This window comes from Berghia stephanieae, chromosome 1 (genome assembly GCF_034508935.2).
Source record: "Berghia stephanieae isolate SIO BIC M18660-M18661 chromosome 1, UCSD_Bste_1.3, whole genome shotgun sequence".
Lineage (NCBI taxonomy): Eukaryota > Metazoa > Mollusca > Gastropoda > Nudibranchia > Aeolidiidae > Berghia > Berghia stephanieae.
Genome location: NC_088360.1, coordinates 67,466,271 through 67,489,579, shown reverse-complemented (window position 1 = coordinate 67,489,579; position 23,309 = coordinate 67,466,271). Strand labels below are relative to the sequence as shown.

At 35.7% G+C, this 23,309-nt stretch overlaps 1 long non-coding RNA gene across 1 annotated transcript; it reads left to right on the top strand.

Annotated features, from left to right (window-relative positions):
- The first annotated feature begins 3,322 nt into the window (after positions 1–3,322).
- On the top strand, positions 3,323–9,666 carry LOC144980023 (uncharacterized). The gene is made up of 2 exons (XR_013646813.1): positions 3,323–3,790; positions 6,671–9,666. It is a non-coding gene; the product is annotated as an uncharacterized LOC144980023 (long non-coding RNA).
- The last annotated feature ends 13,643 nt before the right edge of the window (positions 9,667–23,309 follow it).

Below are 23,309 nucleotides of genomic sequence, written 5' to 3'. Positions count from 1 at the left end.
AACTCCACAACGATTACGCTACCCGGAAATATAAACTGACCAACACCGCATAGTTTTCGAGATTTTGCAACAACAAAAAATAATAATAATAATTTAGTGGGGGGGGGGGGGGGGGGGGAGGGACTGTGCGTGTGTCAGGATGATACAGAGATTAATAATCTCAAAACAAGTAGGTACCCTGATAGCGTGTTCTTCCTTTTTCTTGGGTACTTTAATTGTAATTCTAGAACTTTTTACTATCTAGACCATTTTCTTTCTTTTTACTGGCGCTGATATGACCTTAATTTGTTGCAAGCGCCGTGAAACCCTTAAAAACACTTTCTCTTTCATGAACTAATTATGGGTTTTTAGGAAAATTAATCGCAAATTTTTGCAAATTTTGCTGTTTTTAGCTTGCAAATTTGGGATTTTTTTTTGTTTTTTTTTTTGCAAACCGCCATGTCAGACCAATACGAGAGAGAGAGAGAGAGAGAGAGAGAGAGAGAGAGAGAGAGAGAGAGAGAGAGAGAGAGAGAGAGAGAGAGAGAGAGAGAGAGAGATCAAAAATGCGTGTGATCAGTTTGACTGAAAGATTCCAAGTGATTGGTAACTGGAGGGTTCATCACCCATATGAATTCACAATTCGATCAATAATTGTGTTGTAGATTGCCCAAGGAATTTACCCGATGGAAACCGTACGGTGCTCTTATTGGCTAGCCAACCAGCGGCCTCGATGAGAAAACCATCCGCCATTTTGACTTGGGAATTGCGTTACTATAGTAAACAAGCGCTGATCGGCCGTTCATGAAATCTAAGAAAATAACTTCCTGCTCGCTCATTTAACTCAAAATTATTCAAAACGATGTCTCTAAAACAATATAAATGTGACTTCTTAAGGTTTTATTCACGGTCAAAACCACACAACATTCTATTAATGATTAGAGATGAAGTGAGTAGAAAAGTGCCAGAAGACAATAGAGAATAATTTTTTTTTTAAATTAATCTATTAATGATTATGTCCTAGGCAAAAAGGAATATTGACAGGTCGACCGACAGTTGAACTCGTCTGACGACAAACATCAATACGAAGTGGAGAGAGAGTCAAGCTATTGTTTGTCTTGTCCTGTTCTATATAGAGAAAAGGATAAATAGTCTAGCCTCGTGTGTGAGTCAGTGATATCTATATGAAGTCCTAGGTGTGAGTGGTTGCGTTCATAGTCATGTTTTTAAATTGTTTCTGTTGTTTATGTGTGTAGTGATAACTCTCTCACACTCACTGCATCATCATAGCAAAGAGACACCAGCTTTAAATTTGGCTCACAGGAATTTCAGACACCACTCGTAGGAATTTCAATGCCGAAAGAGGAATTCCCGCACACAAGAAAAGGGAATTGGGGTGGTATCTCGTATACATACTGTATAGTATCTAGTTCTAAATAGATAACTGATTAGAATGATATTATGATATATAAACACAATGCCAAAGACAATTCCGAAGTTTCCTTATTTCAAATGAAGTAAAGCTCCAAAACCTAATGGTAGTGATTGTAGTACTGGTGGTAGTGAGGATGGTGTGTTGTTGGTGATTGTAGTAGTAGTGGTAGTGATGATGATGTGATGGTGGTGATGATTGTAGTTGTCGTAGTAGTGGTAGTGATGATGATGTGGTGGTGGCTGTAGTTGTAGTAGTAGTGATGGTGATGATGATGTGGTGGTGGTTGTAGTAGTAGTGGTAGTGATGATGATGTGGTGGTGGTGGTTGTAGTAGTAGTTGTAATGGTGATGATATGGTGGTGGTGGTGGTTGCAGTAGTAGTGGTAGTGATGACGATGTGGTTGTGATGGTGTAATAGTAGTGGTAGTGATAATGATGTGGTGCTGGTGGTTGTGGTAGTAGTGGTAGTGATGATATTGTGGTAGTGACTGAAGTAGTAGTGGTAGTGATGATGATGTGGTGATGGTAGTTGTAGTAGTTGTTGTAATGGTGATGATATGGCGGTGGTGGTTGCAGTAGTAGTGGTAGTAATGACGATGTGGTTGTGGTGTTTGTAGTAGTAGTGGTAATGGTAATGATATGGTGGTGGTTGTAGTAGTAGCGGTAGTGATGATGATGTGGTGGTGGTGGTTGTAGTAGTTGTTGTAATGGTGATGATATGGTGGCGGTGGTGGTTGCAGTAGTAGTGGTAGTAATGACGATGTGGTTGTGGTGTTTGTAGTAGTAGTAGTGGTAATGGTAATGATATGGTGGTGGTTGTAGTAGTAGCGGTAGTGATGATGATGTGGTGGTGGTGGTTGTAGTAGTTGTTGTAATGGTGATGATATGGTGGTGGTGGTGGTGGTTGCAGTAGTAGTGGTAGTGATGACGATGTGGTTGTGGTGGATGTAGTAGTAGTGGTAGTGATGGTGATGTGCTGGTGGTGGTGTAGTAGTAGTGGTAGTGATAATGATGCAGTGCTGGTAGTAGTGGTAGTGATGATATTGTGGTGGTGGTGGTGGTTGTAGTAGTTGTTGTAATGGTGATGATATGGCGGTGGTGGTTGCAGTAGTAGTGGTAGTGATGACGATGTGGTTGTGGTGGTTGTAGTAGTAGTGGTAATGGTAATGATATGGTGGGGGTGGTGGTTGTAGTATTGGTTGTGATGATGATGTGGTGGTGGTGATTGTAGTAGTAGTGGTAATGAAGATGATATGGTGGTGGTGGTTGCAGTAGTAGTGGTAGTGATAATTATGTGGTGCTGGTGGTTGTAGTAGTAGAGGTAGTGATGATGATGTGGTGGTAGTTGTTGCAGTTGTAGTGGTCGTGATGATGATGTGGTGGTGGTGGTTGTAATAGTGGTAGTAGTGATGGTGTAGTAGTAGTGGTAGTGATGATGATAGAGTGGTGGTGGTTGTAGTAGTGATGGTGATGTGGTGGTGGTGTAGTGGTAGTGATAATGATGTAGTGGTGGTGTTTGTAGTATTTGTGGTAGTGATGAAGTGGTGATGGTAGTTGTAGTAGTAGTGACAGTGATGATGTGGTGGTTGGAAAACACATTATAGATGATTACACACATTCTCTAACATCATTTTTTGACAGCTTTATTGTGGCATAAATATACACAACAGTTCTGAACCATTTTATTGTGGATTTTGATAAAAGTTGTTGTTTATGTTGTATCGTTATGTTGACATAGAGACCGAATGAATGGGTAATGCTTACATTCCCAGCCCAAGATAAAATGGCGCTGAATGCTTTCATTTTCATTGGTGGACACTTTTTAGACTCCGTACATATTCTCATTCGTTTAATTCTATGAGACTACCACATCCCTTCACGCATGCGCAACTTAACAATAAATAGAAAGAGGAAGTGTCGAAACATTGTAAACAGTAAACATTACAAATACGGTGATACATCACTGCTATTCAATCTAATTAAAAACTCAATTTTTGAAGTCATTTAATACACAGGATAGCTATCACCTGAGGGACAATGGCAGCGAAGCAGGCGACTGGAATAATAGATTTTGATATACTCCAACAGATTGCCACAATTCATTGGGCTTCAACTGGGGATTCTAAGCTTTCCAAAGATCTTGCTGTGATGAGGCTTGTTGGTGAACTTTGGGAACGGCTCAGTGGCCAATCAAACGTAGATGCTCTTCGGAACGAGACTATTCTTCGAATTACTCAATATGTAAAAAAGAATCCAAAGGCATCAAAAGAACAACTAAGCAAAGAAATTGGAAAGGAGATTAAAGCTTTCGCTGAGAAAGTAGAGAGTCTGTGATTGAAGTTGAAGAGCGGTAGATTGCTGTGTAAAAATAAAAATCGTAAGTGTCACAGTCATTGTAGGGAGTTTAAGTTTAAGTAAGTTTAACAAAAATTCTTAATGTAACTTGAAACCAATTTCATATGAAATAGCTGACAACCCTGATTACAAAACAGTTTGAATTTTGTTTCTATCTTGATTAGACGGCAGTTCAAAGTCAAAGTCTGCAATTTCAGACTAATTTTTACCGTAAAATTAAAAATTACCATTGGAAAGTTGTGACCGAAATCGCATGCCGTTAATTTAAAAAATGGATAAAACAGTCAGTGTGGTGTTCTTAATAACGGTCCCGTAAACACGGTTCTCGTGGCTATTTTACGGCGTTACGGTAATAGATTTATAAATAGTAACAGATAGGCTGAGTAGACGCCCTGAGCTCTAAAACTCTCACTTACTTCGCGTTCAGACTACTGTGTTATCTATGGATGCGGCTAGTTAGCAGCCCCCCCCCTCTCTCTCTCTCTCTTCTCTCTCTCTCTCTCTCTCTCTCTCTTTTCTTCTCTTTCTCTATGCTCTCTTTCATTCTCTCTCTCTCTCTCTCTCTCTCTCTCTCTCTCTCTCTCTCTCTCTCTCTCTCTCTCACACACACACATACACACACACTCTTTCATTCTTTCTCTATCCCTTTCTCTCTCTCTCTCTCTCTCTCTCTTTTTTTTTCTCTCTTTCTCTCTCTCACTCTTTCTTTCATTCTTTCTCTACCCATTTCTTTCTTTATCTCTCTCCTTTTCTCTTTCTTTTATTCCTTCCCAATCTCTTTCTTTATATATCTCTCTGCCCCCCCCTCTCTCTCTCTCTCTCTCTCTCTCTCTCTCTCTCTCTCTCTCTCTCTCTCGCTTTTTCTTTCTGTCTCTATAGCTCCCTCTTTCTCTCACTCTTTCTTTTCATTCTTTCCCTATCCCTTTCTTTCTTTCCCCATCTTTCTTTCCCTATCTCTCTTTTCTCTCTCTCTCTTTTTTTCATTCTTTCCCAATCTTTTTCTTTCTCTATCTCTCTCCCCCCCCCTCTCTCTATCCCTCTTTTTCTCTCTCTCTCTCTCTCTCTCTCTCTCTCTCTCTCTCTCTCTCTCTCTTCTCTCTTTTTCCTTTCTCTTTTTCTCAATCTATCTCTTTCCCTAGTGGTACCTCAAAGCCTAGGCAGAGGGGTCTGACCACAAGAAGGTGAGCAACACTTTGGCGGAAAACAATAAAACAACCTCCTAACTATGAAGGGAGGAGCAATACAGCAACCAGCCTTGTCTGGTCGGAACAATCGCTGGGTCAATTGGTAAAGGAGTAGGAGCAACACGATGGTGGGACCAAAGCCAAATGCACTCTCCACCTCAGCGCCCTGATGAGGATCAGTCTTGGGCACCTCTATTCTTTTGGATCATGACCGCCCATGGTAGAGAATCATCATTATCATTATTTACTTTATTTTTTTATTTTAAAAAAATTATTATTCAAGAGAACAATATGGGGTGTTTCGCAATGTGTTTCTTTACCATGGGCATCTACATGGGGGGGGGGGGGGGGGGGGGGTAGTCATTTGTCCACAATATGGTTGGGAAAATGTGTCCAATTGGTTTGTGAACGGCCTCTTTTCTGAAAGGGGATTCGAACCCACTCTCACATGAGAAGACTGCACTCTGAATGTTACGTCTTTTAAAATTGTATAAACCGTTAGTTCTTCCTGACTGGTCGACTTCAAGCAGGAACTAATAATACTTTCAGTGTTTGATAAACTACTACTAGATCTATATTATGTCTGTTTGACAGAAAAAAATTCAAGACATTCAACCTAACCTGCCCACTGATGATAGAAAACGGGCTGTTCTGTACTGTAAACATAACTTATATGCAAAAACACAAATTATATGTCATAAAAATGACACTACCGTAAAAATCGCTGAGAGAATTGTCTTTACATTAATTGTTTGTCAATTTTAGCTTTAGATCGAAATATGTTAAATGAAATTAATTTTGCTTTCATTCACCGCCTCTAGATCTGTACATCTAAATATCGGGAGAAATAATATGTGAAGTTTTGTGAATACTGCAAAAAGACACGTTTACATACATCTATAACTATGCGGATAACTGTGAACAGAATTGCATCAACGCCGTAAAAAAAGCCATGAGAACCGTCTTTACGGGACCTTAAAAATAGCCCAGAGAACCATCTTTACGGGACTGTAAAAATAGCCCCGAGAACCATCTTTACGGGTCTGTAAAAATAGCCACTGCATTATTTTTACCTCTGGCAATTTAATTGCATAAAAATAAAGTGGCAGAATGAAAAAGTTCAAATAAATTGAATTATCACAGAGCGTCTCATCTCTGACTTTTGTTGGGGGGGGGAGGGGAGTATGCTCTTCACTAATTATCTATTGCTTTATGTGGAATTCATATTGAATCATTGTCAGAGCGAGGTTTCAATTTCATCCCCTGTTACCAATTTGTCAAAAAAAAATATTTTCACAAATGCTAGGAGAATTTCACAACAGTTTTCTTACTTCCTCATTCTTTTGCTATAGCTTCCTTTCAACAAAGCTGAATTTCTAGTTTGCGTGCTTCGGTGTGCAGTAACATAAAAATTGCATACCAGAAGTTCTCAATTTTTTCATGTAATCTAATGAGAAATTGATAACCTTTTCCTGACCATTTCATGTAAATTGAACGATTCCTTCACATAGGGCAATTCATATTTGATCAACCCTTGTACATAGATTTCTGTCATAATTTTTCTTTCATAGCCTGAAAGATAATTTGTAGCGAAACACTCATCCACACACTCACAAACACCCACACACACACACAAATGTATATATAATATAGACCCTAACAATTTAAAAAAATTTTTTGTTTAAGTTGCCTATTGTTTTTTTTATTTCTGTTTTCAGATCTCATCATGTCTGACTGATGGAAATACAAGATCCAAGGAGTGGAAGGTTGTTGAAATTGGGATATATTCTGTTCTTGTGATGAATTCAATTTGTTTAACACCTTTTATTAGTGCAATAATTGTTTTGTAAAACATTATTAGCGACAGATGAAGTAAGCTCACTTGAATTTAATAGTCAAGATAATATTATTTTAGTTGTATGCTTCGTCTAGGTTTGGATTTTATATTTTGTTATTGTTATTATTGTTGTTGTGCTTCATGATTTTCAAAATCTGCAAAAATCTCTATCCAGTGTAATAACTTTAATTGCTGTACTTAATTACTTAATTAATTAATTTACTTTAATTTTAATTTTCACACCTCGGATTACGGATGATTGTATTTAATTAGGTTTATTTGTATCACCAAAAGTATACATATATTTCTGTACAAGCTATTCTCTGTATCTTTGACGTAAGCTGTGTATTATTATTATTATTATTATTATTATTATTATTATTATTATTATTATTATTATTATTAGCATATATGCCAGATCAATGAACAGAATGATTGTGATAGATCGATAAATACAAAGTTATGATTCTGGTATTGAAATAGATTAGTGTAGACAATAAATTTTTCAACTTCATAAGAGAATTTCTCTGCACTTTTTACTTGGGCACGGAGAGATATTTTCTACATTCAAAATGTTTCTCAAAACATTTATTGTGGATGCACCCTTTCCAAAGTTTGAAATCAAATTAGGGTTTTGTATTTTTTATTTGAATTTTTGTTAACTATAAACCCTTACTCTTTAGCCCCAAATCTTAACAGATGAATAAAATCACACAGTTGTTCGATGTTTTTATAATAATATTGCATTTTTATGGATGAGAGTGAATGAGGTCAGTGATTTTTTAAATTTTTATATTATTATTATATAAATTTATGTGGTTGTGCAACACATGGCTGGAAAGTAGAAAACATTTGGCAGATAAAGGCAAAAAGGAATTGTAAAACGTTGACAAATTTCGATGTTAGGGCCGAATCTTTGTTATAGGCCCAGAGCCCTCCAGATGAAGGGATGTTTGACACACTATAAATCCATACCATTATTATTATTACACTGCAGTCTGCTTAAGATAAACTGTGTTAAAATTAACTCATGCTTAAAATAAACTCTGAGGCTGGTCCTGATTTTCTGCTCTAAATCATTAGTTATTTAAACCGTTTAAGATAAAACTCCATTGGTGAGCTGGTCTGCATAAGATAAACTCATCAATCTGGATCTGCTGCATGACTGGGAGTCATTCCGCAATACATTCACTTACTCAATCAAGAAACAGCACCAACTATGTATATTATTTGAGTGTGTAGTGTGTGCAAAGATTCACTGAAATTCACAAGACACACATGAATATGAATATGTGGGTTTATGCCCTTGTCATAGCACACTAGAGACAATGGGTATTGGGGGTAAGGCCTTTGTCTATCACCCCTACCATTCCCTCCACCTCATCCACGCCATGCACATCTAAACTGCGAAGTGGCCATCTTGTAGTTGCATACCTCCCACTTAATCCTCAGTAGTTTCAAGGGCTCGCCAATTGGTATTCAGAACAAGAGTGATGATAGCGTCTCAACTCTACCAACTTATTTTTTTTTCATTCTCACTATGCCTTTCGAAGCGTTTAGCTCATTGTATGCCATTTGCATTGTGAAAAATAACTCTACAACTACGACACATAATAGTCGGAAAATAGTCACTCATAGTTTAGTCAAGCTTATTAATAGGAAGCTGGGCTGTATTTCGAGGGATATATTGCATTTATTAAAATTAAAGGGGGATAACCAATAGATTAAGCACAGAAGGGCTGCTCTCCTTGAGTGTTGGATACGAAAATCTCCGGGAGTTTATCTTAAGTGGACTCCCAGGGTACTATATTATTATCATTATTAGTATTATTATTTTTATCATCATCTTCGTCGTTATTTTTATTATTATTATAGCTTGAGTCTCTGCCCTTCGTTAAATGGACTAATAATTAACCTTATGATTGGGTGTGAACTGTAGTGCAAAGTACTTTCTGCCAGATATAGCAGAAAGATCCAGCCACCTAGTTACTGCTGGGCGGACACAGAGAGTTCGACTGCTCCAGGGAGCTTCACCAGTCCTTTTCTTTCTGAGGGGAGTGATCTACCAGCTGAGTTACCAGGAACCCCTTATTTAACATTCATCTAGTGATTTCCAGATTATGTACCAATCTTAACTTGGAATTTTCAATATCAGGAAATCCCCCATTTTAGCAAATATATTTTGCCAATAACAAAATGACATTTTTACAAAATCTAGGATGCCTATGAATCAAAATTGTGTGACTAAATGGTCTTGTGGTATGACATTTGTCAGATCTGAAGGTCTAGGGTTCGAGTCCCACTCTGAGCGGTGCAAAGTTGAGTCATTGGAGAAGATTCTTTACTCACCTTCGCTCACTGTACTCAGATGAGTACCTGGCCATTAACAGCATTGTCTCTTGTCGGAATAAATGGTAATAACGCCTTACGGGCGTAATGTCCTATCCTACGTGTTAAGTGTTGCTGTTTGCTAGAGACCCCTTGTAAAGTACACTGATCACGTTTAGTTGATATTGCACTATATCAATCATTTTTTCAAAATGTCTATGCCAATCTTTCAGATTATTTGTGATTATTTCAAAACTTTGTATATGCCTTGATTTTAGGTCTTCATCGTTCGTTGTTATTATTATTATTAGCGTATTATTATTATTATTATTAATGTTGAGATTTTATTTTTTTGTTAATGGCCCTAAAGATGTAATAACATTTTTGAGAGAAAATTAAAGGTAATGAATGTGACTCATACTCATATAAAATGGGACACACAAAGTAAACAACGTGTTGTCCTTTTTCATATGTCACTATCATCCTTTTAATTTGCTCTACACTTTAATGGCTCTAGTTTTTAATAAAAAAGTTTCATGTGAAAGTTCAGTCCTTCTTTGTACACATCATTGACTTTAGTCTCGATTTATATACTTTCCCCCCCCCCCCCCTCCCATACACACACACACACACAAATAACAAAGAACACTTGTGGACAGAATTAATGCAATGCTTTGGGATTTTTTTTTAAACCGGAGATAGTTGATGACACACAAGATGTGTAGCTAAATAAAAAAATTCTTCTCTGTTGATATTAAATTTAATGGATTTGATACAAACATCACTGTGACATGGTTGCGTGGCATTGGTGAAAATATGGGATTTTAAAAAAACGATGAGCAAATGCAATTTGTTGTAATGTCCATATTCTTGATGGAAATTGTTGAGCATCTTCCACCAGGACAATACTCGTCCTCAGTCATTCATTACTGCAAAGGGCACTTTCATGCCTTTAGATGAATGGTGATCATATGAGATACTAAACAAGAAAATATACATGATTTGATATAAACACATTTGTAATTTGTAATTGAGTAGCATTCATTTTATATTGCTAATGCGTATTTCCATATCAGAGTGTTAACATCAATATAATTCCTCTTGACTTCCCATTTCCAATTGCATTGATATTAGGCAAAAATTGAATTAATAGACTAGAATCAATTCAAAATCGATGCATTAATTCTGTCTGCAAGTATTGTTTGGGAGAAATTGGAACCAAGCTAGTTTTTATAAGAAAACTAGATAAACCATGTACTGTGCCTCTCATGAAAAGTCCACCAAAATCCATAAATTGGCAACTAAATTTTGACCTGTTTAATATTTACCTCTTTGTCTTGCTAAAAAGAATGAAGAGAAATCTTTCCCTTTAACTTTAACAGAGGAGAGGAGAGATAAAAAAGATAATTGAGTCACCTCAGACCAATGATTATGATATGTCCTACTGGTAGAAACCAGTTTAGTGATAAGTTTTTCCAAATGACTTAGTACTAAGTATTTTTGTGGTGAATGTTACGAAAACAACCCTTTGGCACAGCCTTAAATGCATGACATGTACATACTGTGTCTTCTATCCCCTTATATCTGTTTTCCAACATGCTTTCTGTCTTTGTCTTGGAATGAGATTACTTGGTTTTGTCCTGGTCCTGGCCAGATGCCCTGGCTGAGAGGGAAACAGTCGAATGTATAGTTAGTTTTGGGAGATGATATTTTTTAAATTGTAAATCATCTCTCTGTTATGCACTGTATTATGCTTTCTTTATATTATATATGATTTGTAAAACATTTGAGTGTGTTCCTCTTAGCGGGGACCTGTGCTTGTGTCTGGATGAGACTTTTAGTGATCTCAAACTAAGTACAGTAAAATTACTTTTAACCGAAAGAAGCTAAACCGAAAAATACCTTAAACCGCAAAGAATTTAATAAATTGTATTAGTTTCTTCATTATCTTTGTACTAATTCTTACGATGAACCGAAATACTTCTAAGAAGGACTTTCTTTAAACCGAAACAACTTGAGAGCACCTTCCCTTTTTCTCTCTCTATTTTTCTTCAAAAATTCGGGAAGGTGGCCCCACATAATAATGCCCGACGATATTAAAACAAAGAGCGTAAGTATAAGATGAGGGTGAGGGGTGGGGGTAGGCAAACACTTCGATCACTGCACTTGGGTTTGGCCAGCACCACTATTGAAGACTGGAAAAGGAAGACAACGGGTGACTGGCAGGCAAAAAATGAGGAAAGAGGGGGAGTTGGGGTGTAGAATCACGCAAGCGAGATGTTCTCGCTCGTGTGTTGATGCTTTGGAACTGACCATAAGGAGGGGAGTGGTAGACAACTTACCATTGACATGCCATTTCATTTCCACTTTGATTGAATGTGTGTGTGAGAGAGGGGGGGGGGGGGGGGGGGGGGGGTTTCTATGTAATTAGGCATTTGAACCTAATGGCTTTTCAACAAAAGAGGGGTGTGTAGTAGACAGTTTAGCATTGACACGCCTTTTCATTTCCATTTCACTTCACCTCTGAGTAGCTGCGCATCATTCATTATCAATTATCGCACAAGAACTTTCGATCTTATTTTAGCTTTGCATTTTACTAAAAGAAAGCACTGTGCTTAAACGTTGGAGTTTAAAATCAAAATACTATGTGAAGTCGATGAAAAAAAGGTTGATCAAGACGGGAGATATGTAAAATACACGGCATCCCGAACTCAACTCTTTCAACAATTTTGAATTGAAAACGAAAACCGCCAAAAATATTTTTCAAACACACCAAAAAAAAAAAAATTAATTAAAAAATAATTTTTAAAGGGGTTACGAAGACGGCATTTATTCAACAACTACATTTAAGGGGAAACCCATGATACGATTAAATGAACAAATATCTTAAAAAGTTACTACCCTTGAAAAACATTGAAAAACGGGAACTTGCTTTAAACCGAAATGGTTTAGAAGGTCCCCAAAATTTCGGTTTAAAGTAATTCTACTGTACTTTGATAGAGTGCTTTTGGAATCTACACCTGTTTCTTATTTGAACCAATTCCCCTTTGTCTTCCCTTTTCTTGGATGCTTTATTGTAATTCTAGAGCTTTTTACTATCCCAGTTTCTTCCTTTTGTGTTGCAAGCGCCGTAAAACCCTTTAAAGCTTCATAAAACAAATGCATGACATGTTTTTTTGAAGAAAAAATATCACAAATTTTGCAGGCTAAAAACAGCAAAATTTGCAAAATGTTTCCAAATATTTGCGATATATTTTCTTTAAAGACCCTTAATTAGTTCATGAAAGTGAAAGAGAAAGGTTTTGGTTTGTTTTTCAGAGTTTCACAGCGCTTGCAACAAATGTAATGTCATTTCAGCGCCAGGAAAAAGGAAGAAAATGAGATAATAAAAAAGAAACTACTCTGATCTTTCACGTTCTACTTCTACATGAGATATCAAACTAAAAGAAAAAAATTTGCCTTTGTTTTAATTTTTTTTTTTTCAAAATCTCGAAAATTTGCAACAAAAAAAATTGCAGATTCTACGGCTGCAGTGCAAATCAGTGATATTTTTTGAAGCAATGCAAAACACTGCCATGCCAGGCAAAAATTATTTCGACAAGCATGGAGTGGTGGATATTAAAGTGAGCAATGGTTGGCTAAATAGATTTAAACAGCGATATGGCATTTCTTTTCTTTTTTTTAAAGATCTGAAAAATATTTATAAAACGGTGCCTGACACAATTTTCAGATCTTTACCTTATACCAGTGCCTATCCCTCAACCTATCACTTATATATAAACTATGTCAACAAGAAAAGAATTTGTCTTATCACAGGCACTGGTTGGTCTTTGCATCGCATATATACTCACTATGCCCCTTTTTTCTGCCATCTTAAAAACCCTGGAATAACTACACCCCTGGATAACTACATAATTTTCCTATCCCAGGCGATGTCGTTATCCAGGGATTGAATTATAGTTATGATTTCAGTTCCCTCAAATGGCTGATGTCTCTTTTTAAAATAATAAATAATTGTAAAATACAAACTTAGTTTGTCTTGCAATTATTTCCTTTAATGATTGGATATAAAAATGCCAAATGAGTGAGCAGTGCCTTCGACTTCACTAGACTGAGAATCTCACTCATTCACACGTTCAACACAACACATCATCTTTATATAATTGAAAACTTCCTTTTTTATTAAAATTCATTATCATCACAAAATCTCAATAACGATTATAATTCTCTCAAGGTCAGTAAAACAACTATACATCTACAATTTTAAAAGCATCTTAGTGAAAATAAAACGGGCTCTGGTTCAAATGGCGAACAGGAGTAGATTCCAAGAGTAATCCATCAATGCACTTAGTAGTCTGAGATCACTAAAAATCTCATCCAGCCACAAGCATAGGATTAGGATCCTACTAAAAGTTGTTTTTGTTTGTTTTTAAGGGTTTTACGGCGCTTGCAACACATTTAGGTTATATCAGCGCCAGTAAAAAGGAAGAAAATGGGATTGTAAAAAGGTCTTGAATTACAATTAAAGCACCCAAGAGAAAGTAAGACAAAGGGGAACTGGGAACAAATAGGGATCAGATGTAGAATCCAAGAGCATACCACCAATGTACTAAGTTTGAGATCACCTATAAGTCTCATCCGGACACAAGCACAGGACCCAACAAAGAGGAATACACTCAAATGCTTACATTATACATTCTCATTCAAAATAACAAATATATTAATACATGTTTTTGTTTTTTGTTTTTAAGGGTTTTACGGCGCTTGCAACACATTTAGGTTATATCAGCACCAGTAAAAAGGAAGAAAATGGGATTGTAAAAAGTTCTAGAATTACAATTAAAGCACCCAAGAGAACGTAAGACAAAGGGGAACTGGGAACAAATAGGGATCAGATGTAGAATCCAAGAGCATACCAATACCACCAATGTACTTAGCTTGAGATCACCTTTAAGTCTCATCCAGACACAAGCACAAAATCCAACACAAGGAGGAATACACTCAGATGCTTACATTATACATTAAAAATAAATATAATAATACATAACAGAGAGATGATTTACAAGGAAAAAAACTATCATCTCCCAAAACAATAACTAATGCATTTGACTGTTTCCCTCCCAGCCAGGACTCCGGCCAAGGCCAGGACAAAACCAAGTAGGCTAATCTCATTCCAAGACAAAGACAGAAAGCAACATGGAAAAGGAAAACAGACATAAGTATAAGGGGTTGAGGACACAATTAGGGTGACCCCTGTCCATCATGGGAGGTCTAAGATCCAACCCCTGATTCAATAGAGTCGGTGTTTAAACAAATAGAATGTAACCATAATAATAGCATCTTGGCTATAAAACATGGGTTACAGTTGCAGAGGGGAATTATTTTTTTTTAAACCTTAATTTATTTACAATCACAGAAGTTGTTTAAAAAATCAATACATATAAATAAATAGGTTGAAAAGATCTCATATTTAGTTACATTTATAATTATGTTTTTACAATCAAAACTCATAATTTGAATGACACTTAAATGGAACAACCTGTTGATTGGTGCGATTTGTCTGCAACATATTTTTGTTCTATATATCATATTTCTACTTGTTAATTGGAATGCTTGCAGTTTAAGTGTAACTGGAATATTTTAGAGCTTCGTCGTACTTATTCCCCACCCCCTTATTTTTCATTTAAATTTAACCTTACACGATAGTCTTTATAAGATAAAAAATAAAGTTGTTATTGCAGGTTCACAACAAACAGCGCCATGGAGTCGCTTACAATCAATTCCCTTGTCTTATTTGATGATAAGACTTCACAAATTGAGCATATTAAGGAACAATGAATAGCAAAAAGAGCGTAAATAATGATCCAAATGGTTGTTTTTGTTTAATACCTTTGGATCAGATGAAAATTTGTAACGTGTTGTAACTTATGGTGGAACAAATTTCATTTAGCTTTTGATTTTTATTTGATGTCAAAGAGACATGAGTATAAAAATAATAGTGCCACCAAAATGTGTGGTAATAGGATGGTCACTCATTCTCTTTACATCTGTTATCATGGGTACAATTATTTAATGTCTATTACATATAAGTATGAAGAAAAGAAGACAAAACATACAGCTGAAGGGGAAAAAAGTTTGTTCACTAAGTTTCACAAATCAACGAATGAAACAACATGAAGCAAAATATTCATATCAAGACAACTCATTTTATGCAATAATACAGTTCTGCGATAAGTTTGCAATGAGTAAGATTTCATTTTTTCCAAAATTTAGTTACCTAAACATTTCCCTTATGTCTTAAACTATCCAAACTAATCCCAAGCTATAGGAACAATGGTGGACGCCCGTATGAAATATTTCCCCGGCGAGCATAAAAGCGTATCCAGAGGGTAAAATAACATAAATTTGATCATGTTTTGACTTTTACACATTCTGATCACAAGACATATGAAAAGTTCTAGCCAGCATGAAGAATAAAAAGGAATGATTTTCTTTGTTTAGAACCAAGATGGCCGCCGTTGCCGGGCGGTGTGGAAACAGACTACTGAATCCAATTGAGGGTTAATACAAATCAAATATACAGGGTGTCCATAACGTCTTTCCCTGTTCAATAACATCCATGACAGAAAAACCTTACAGCCTATATACTTTAAACATGGACCTATGAATACATAAATGCTTTACATTTTGCTTACCATTTTCTTGTACTTTATGCAACTCAATATGGTCACCATGGCAACCTAAAAAGCAAATTCAACCTTTTTGCAAGTTCTTTTCATGTTTAGTAGCTTTTGTGGCGTGATGAAATCAATAACATCTCTTAATTTCATAGCAAGCATTCCAACATCTGGTGTGAGAGCTAAATAAACTATGTCTTTGATGTAGCGCCATAGAAAAAGTCCTTCGGAGAAATGCATGGTGACCAAGGCAATTTACTCCACCTTTCCCAATCCCAATCCATCTGTCTGGTATATTGTCATTTAGAGATTCGCGAACAGTCAGTCTCCAAAGTGGAGGAGCATTGTCTTACTGAAAAAAATATCAATGGCTGATATTCTCAAAGTTGGGATGCAGCAAAAACCTCTAAATATGTATCTCAATAGACATTTAATTTACGGAACTTGGGCCTGTAATTAATTCTTAAGTACGGTACATCTGCCAACACCAATCATTCACTTTTCGACTGTCTCTTTCTCTCTCAATAGCATTTTGAATGAAGTGGTTTTGGCCTCTATGTTTGTTTTTAAGGGTTGTACAGCGCTTGCAACACATTTATCTAGGTTATATCAGCGCCAGTAAAAAGGAAGAAAATGGGATAGTAAAAAGTTATAGAATTACAATTAACGTTAAAGCACCCAAGACAAAGTAAGACATAGGGGAACTGGGAAAAAATAGGGATCAGCTGTAGATTCCAAAAGCATATCATCAATGTAATTAGTTTGAGATCACCTATAAGTCTCATCCGGACAGAAGCACAAAATCCAACAAAGAGGAATACACTCAAATGCTTACATTATACATTCAAAATAACAAATATAATAAACATAACAGAGAGATGATTTACAAGGAAAAAAATATCATCTCCCAAAACAATAACTATGCATTTGATTGTTTCCCTCCCAGCTAGGACTCCGGCCAGCGAGTTTGTTTTTTTTTGCACCAGGTTGGGCCATTTTGTGACGTCATCTGAGAAACCCTCTTCGCCAACCAGCCTGCACTATTTTTAGCATCGCCACAATGGGAAGTCCGTGACAGAGGTCGGACAAGGCCATAGGTCAGCGCGCGCGTTGTTCAAGGTTCAAACAAAGGGGTGTGCAGTTGGCTAGCCTACACTACACACTACACGATGTATGCCCACCGTATTTTTGATTGTTAAGAAGAAGAATAATGAGAAGATAACATACTTTAAAAAAATGTTTGATATAATACTGTAGTTGAAGTTTGAAATATAAGTTAGCAATAGAAATTAGACCACACTATTGTTGTCTTGAGTTGTGTCTACAGTGGTAGCTAGTGTGGATAGATGTAGAAAAAGTACGTTACACACCAATCAAGTGCATTGTAGGGCCCATCTCTGTAGGTTTATTACTATATTTAGGTGATAAATTATTGCACAACTGTGATTGGTAAATTTATAACTGCTGCAAAAATACAACATTTTTTTTTTAAACGTAGTGTTTTTATGCACCTCCGTTGACGGTGTATCTTTTATGCACCTCCGTCACAATGCGCATTCCACCCAATTTCATCAGCGATATTGTGTTTCTGTATTCGGACATGGCAAAAGTTATATTGTGACATATGTAGGATGTTTTTGTTAATAAATTTATACAAAAATAACAATAAACTAAAAAATCGAAATATAGAACCAGAAAATAGAAGTTGCATTGAAGGTAAAATAATGTCTTAGAAAGACCTTATTAAATGTGATGGACAGTTAGGTGGCTCCGTAGCGCAGTGGACAAGCTGTCAGACTTTTTAACCTTGAAAGTACTGGGTTCGATTCCCAGTAAACATATTTTTTTTTTTTAAGTTTACTTTATTGAGAAAGACATATTTTTTCTTTTTTTTTTTTCAAAAACTTTTTATCGTGTTTAAAAAAAATAATTGTCTAAAATTCTTTATTTATTTAAGATCAGTATGTGTGTGCCATGTCTCTTTTTACCTTTGATTTTTTAAATTATTGTGAATATTCTTTAATTTATTATCATTGTATAAACGTACACCGGTAATCACTAAGCAGCGTGCTAAACTACAATCTAAAATTATTTAAACCTCATGGTCGTATGCAGTAACATTTTCATTAATTAACCATCACCGCCAACGGAGGTGCATAAAAACGGTGCGTTGTAGTAGTAGTAGTAGTAGTAGTAGTAGTAGTAGTAGTAGTAGTAGTAGTAATAGTAATAGTAGTAGTAGTAGTAGTAGTAGTAGTAGTAGTAGTAGTAGTAATAGTAGTAGTAGTAGTAGTAGTAGTAATAGTAGTAGTAGTAATAGTAGTAGTAGTAGTAGTAGTAGTAGTAGTAGTAGTAGTAATAGTAGTAGTAGCAGTATTAGTAGTAGTAGTAGTAATAGTAGTAGTAGTAGTAGTAGTAGTAGTAGTAGTAGTAGTAGTAGTAGTAGTAGTAGTAATGATAGTAGTAGTAGTAGTAGTAGTAGTAGTAGTAGTAGTAGTAGTAGTAGTAGTATTAGTAGCAGTAGTAGTATTAGTAGTAGTAATGATAGTAGTGATAGTAGTAGTAGTAGTGGTGGTGGTGGTAGTAGTAGTAGTAGTAGTAGTAGTAGTAGTAGTAGTAGTAGTAGTAGTAGTAGTAGTAGTAGTAGTAGTAGTAGTAGTAGTAGTAGTAGTAGTATAGTAGTAGTAGCAGTATTAGTAGTAGTAGTGGTAGTAGTAGTAGTAGTAGTAGTAGTAGTAGTATAGTAGTAGTAGTAGTAGTAGTAGTAGTAGTAGTAGTAGTAGTAGTAGTGTAGTAGTAGTAGTAGTAGTAGTAGCAGTTGTAGTATTAGTAGTAGTAATGTAGTAGTGATAGTAGTAGTAGTGGTGTGGTAGTAGTAGTAGTAGTAGTAGTAGTAGTAGTAGTAGTAGTAGTAGTAGTAGTAGTAGTAGTAGTAGTATAGTAGTAGTAGTTTTAGTAGTAGTAATAGTAGTAGTAGTAGTAGTAGTAGTAGTAGCAGCAGCAGCAGCAGTAGCTGTAGTGGCAGTTGTTGCAAGTGGAGGTTAGTGGTGGTCAATCCTAGTGTTGAGTCCGCGTGGAGTCAGCGTTCCCAACAACTTGATCAGGTGAGTTTCCCTACGTTTCATATAAACCGCTTGCGTGTCAAAACGACACGTAAAAATAGTACTGTCACGTGATTATTTTTCTCCACGAATCAGCGTGAGACTGTAGACATGGAGGAACCTCCCTGACCCATTTTTAAACCTGCCTGTTCCCAACCTGGTGCAAAAAAAAAAAACTCGCCTCCGGCCAGGGCCAGGACAAAACCAAGTAATCTCATTCCAAGACAAAGACAGGAAGCATGCTGAAAAACAGATATAAGGGGATAGAAGACACAGTATTAACCCCCCTGCCCACTAAGGGAGAATTAGACAGTCTGTTTGTTGCTTTAGGTCTCTAAACAGTGAAAAGATTCTAGATATACAATTAAAAGGACTTGAGGAAAAAGTAAGACAAAGGGGAAATGATTCTAATAGGGAACAGATGTAGATTCCAAGAGCATACCATCAATGTACTTAGTTTGAGATCCCTAACAGTGTCACCCAGACATCAGCACAAGATCCCACCAAGAGGAATACACTCAAGAGTCAAATGTTAACAAATCATATGTTAAAAATAACAGTACATAACAGAGAGATGATTTACAAGGTAAAAATATATCCCAAATCAAAACTATAACTATACATTCGACTGTTTCCCTCCCTGCTAAGTAATCTCATTCCAAGACAAAGACAGAAAGCATGTTGGAAAACAGATACAGGGGGATAGAAATAGAAGACACAGCAAGTACCTCCCTGTCCACTACGGGAGGTCGGGAACCTCACCAAGTTTTCACACTTATTGCTATCCTGAAATAAATGGAGAAAAAATTAGGCCTTTTAAAATCATATTCCTTTAGCTAAATCTGTTGATGTAATGTGGGTTGATGATGATGGCAACTGGGCATTTTCTTAGAAGGTGGTGAAAACCAGATGAAAATATCTATAATGGTTTTTGAACTATAAGACTTTGAAATCAGGGAAAGACTTAATGGACATTCTGTATTACGTCCAATAATGGGCATTCAAATTATATGACTAAAAAATCACCCCTCAAGAAGATTGATAGAAATACTGTTCAGAAACAAAGTCTCAAAAATTATTCTAAAATTCTAGGACAACTAGGGAAGGATCTTGTGCTTATTGTAAAAATACAACTCGAGCTTTTAGTGATGATGATGACGAAGGATACAAAACATGAGCCATGATAGTGCAATAAAATAAATAATAATCAAAAAGATAAGGATAGCTTTTGGAAGACATTTTATAAAATCAAAATTCAAACTAAGCATTAGCAAATCAGTGACCACACATATCATACTAAATTTATACAAAAGACGAAAAAAAATAAAACAACCCTGAATACATTCAACAGCACAGGCCAGTGAAAATGTTAAGACCATGTCGGTAATGAAGATTTGTTACATTATCTGCAATAAAAGGATTATCATCACTCAGCAATATATTATCTCCTCACATCACTATTCTGCCAAATTTTTAATAGGTATTTCTTTCATAAAAGATAAAAAGAGAAATGAGGATGTCCAGAGAAGCTGGGTGTAAAAGAAAAGTAGTTGCCACAATACATAAACGACAGGCAAAATTCCTAGGTCACGGGATGAGAAAATTGTTTGTTTATTTTAAGGGTTTTACGGTGATTGTAACACATTTAGGTTATATCAGCACCAGTAAAAAGGATGAAAATGGGATAGTAAAAAGTTCTAGAATTACAATTAAAACACCCAAGAAAAAGTAAGACAAAAGGGAACTGAGAACAAATAGGGATCAGATGTAGATTCCAAGAGCATACCACCGATGTACTTAGTTTGAGATCACCTTTAAGTCTCATCCAGACACAAGCACAAAATCCAACAAAGAGGAATACACTCAAATGCTGACATTATACATTCAAAATAAGAAATATAATAATACATAACAGAGAGATGATTTACAAGGAAAAAAGTATCATCTCCCAAAACAATAACGATGCATTTGACTGTTTCCCTTCCAGCTAGGACTCTGGCCAGGGCCAGGACAAAACCAAGTAATCTCATTCCAAGACAAAAGACAGAAATCATGTTGGAAAACAGATATAAGGGGATAGAAGACACAGTATGTACCCCCCCCCCCCCTCCCCCCTGCCCACTATGGAACCCCACCCAGTGGGATGAGAAAAGAGGGACTTGAAAAGCTGAGTGTGACCGGAAAGCTAGCAGGAAAGAGAGCCCCTGGATGACATAGAGCAAAAATGGTGGACTGGCTGGGAACAGAAAGAAACAGCAACACCATCAAAGCAATGGAAAAAAGAGAGGAGTGGAGAGCCATGACCACCAACACTACCAAGCATGGCACAAGATGATGATGACGATTTCTTTCATACGCCAACTGTTGACTAAGAAAGTCACAACCAATTTGCAAATAATCTATTATTCAATTTTCTCATGACAAGATGTAGAGATACACCATCTGAAATCCTCTGAAATTGTGTCGGTAATTAATTAGATGTAATGTTTGCACAGTTGCCATATTTATGGACAATAAAGATCTATTATTATTATTATTATTATTATTATTACTATTATTATTATTATTATTATTATTATTATTATTATTATTATTATTATTATTATTATTATTATTATTATTATTATTATTATTATTATTATTATTTTATAATATAAGGAAATATAAGGATATTCAAACTATAAACCAAAAACATAGATGCTAATGCAATTTCTTCATAAATTAAAAATTTAGATAAGGAAGAGGACAGAGATAGGATAATCAAGTTGAATATTCCAATATCAGCAATTAAGTTTATGATGCGAGTCATTTCTTAAAATCTAAAATAAGACATATAAAGAAAATGCTATGCACAAAATAGGGTATACACAAATGGGATAATTTGAGTAACAATTGCTTGCTACCGTTTGATAGGACACTAGTCTATCACAGAGTAACAGACCCAGCAACCACTACAGAAAAAAATCTCGACTTCACCCAGGATCAATCTAAGTCCCTGGGTTTTACGGTGCTTGTGACACAAGTCAGCGCCAGTAAAACAGAAGAAAATGGGATAGTGAAAAATTCTAGAATTACAAATAAAGCACTCAAGAAAAGGTAATACAAAGAAGAATTGGTTCAAATAGAGAACATATGTAGATTCCAAGAGCATACCTTCAGTGTGCTTAGTCTCATCAAGACACCAGCACAGGATCCCACTTAGAGGAATACTCTCAAATGTTTACAAGATTAAAAAAAACAAAAACAACATATATATATATATATATATATATATATATATATATATATATATATATATATATATATATATATATATATATATATAACTATCAATAAATAACAAGAGATATAATTTACAAGGAAAACAAATATCGCCTCCTAAAACTAACACTTCATTTGATTGTTTCCTCCTCAGCCAAGGACTCTGACAAAGGCCAGGATAAAACCAAGTAAAGACAGAAAGCTCTTTAGAAAACAAATATAGAGGGATAGAAGATACAGCAAGTGACCTTCTGCTCAACATGGGAGGCCAAAATACCCCACCCAATCCAGTCCCTTTGCGTATAAACTGAGTTTCTGGGACATAGAATAAAATTTAAAAATTAACACAACAAAGTCTTCATCAACGCTCGCTCAATTTGGAATAAGAATTTTCATATGAAGTTCAGTGAGTGGACAAAGTATCCCTCAGATTAACAATGAATATCACAGCTTTTAAAGACTTACAAAAAAAGTTTTGTGTATTTAAAAAATAAGAATGAAAGAAAATAAAAGACATGACTAAATCAATTTTCAACATTATGAGAAAATCTGACAAGAATAAATTATTAGTAAAATACATAATACCATATTAGAAATTATACTTGCATACATTATTTTTGTAAATGACGATAATATTTCATATGATACAATAAAATCAAATGCTGTTTATTGATATGAAATCTGGCATCCCTGTATAAAATACTACATTGAGTGTTAATATCGTTAATAAAAAATATAGCAAACTGATTCATTATACCAAAATTTGATATATTATATTGCCTTGCATGAAGCAATATCAGATTATATATATATACAGTCGAGAGCAGATATATCGACATCGTCAGGACCACAGTAAAATGTCGATATAAGCATGATGTCGATAGATCAGTCATTCCAAAAAGAGAAAAGGAAACAAATGAGAAAACGGCAGAAAATAACAAGGGGAGTCAATCTTGATGGTTTGGTGGCTTTTAAAAGTGCCAATTTTGAAATTTATGAGGATTCACTTCATATGACGTTTATAGTCTAATAATTGGGATTGGCCGGGAGCTTGTGAAGACAGATAGACAGTGGGTGATGTCGGGAGCATTTCACGTTAGTCTATTTGTTGAAGGCCAAGAATATTGATATCGGGAACTCCCATTACTGGTAT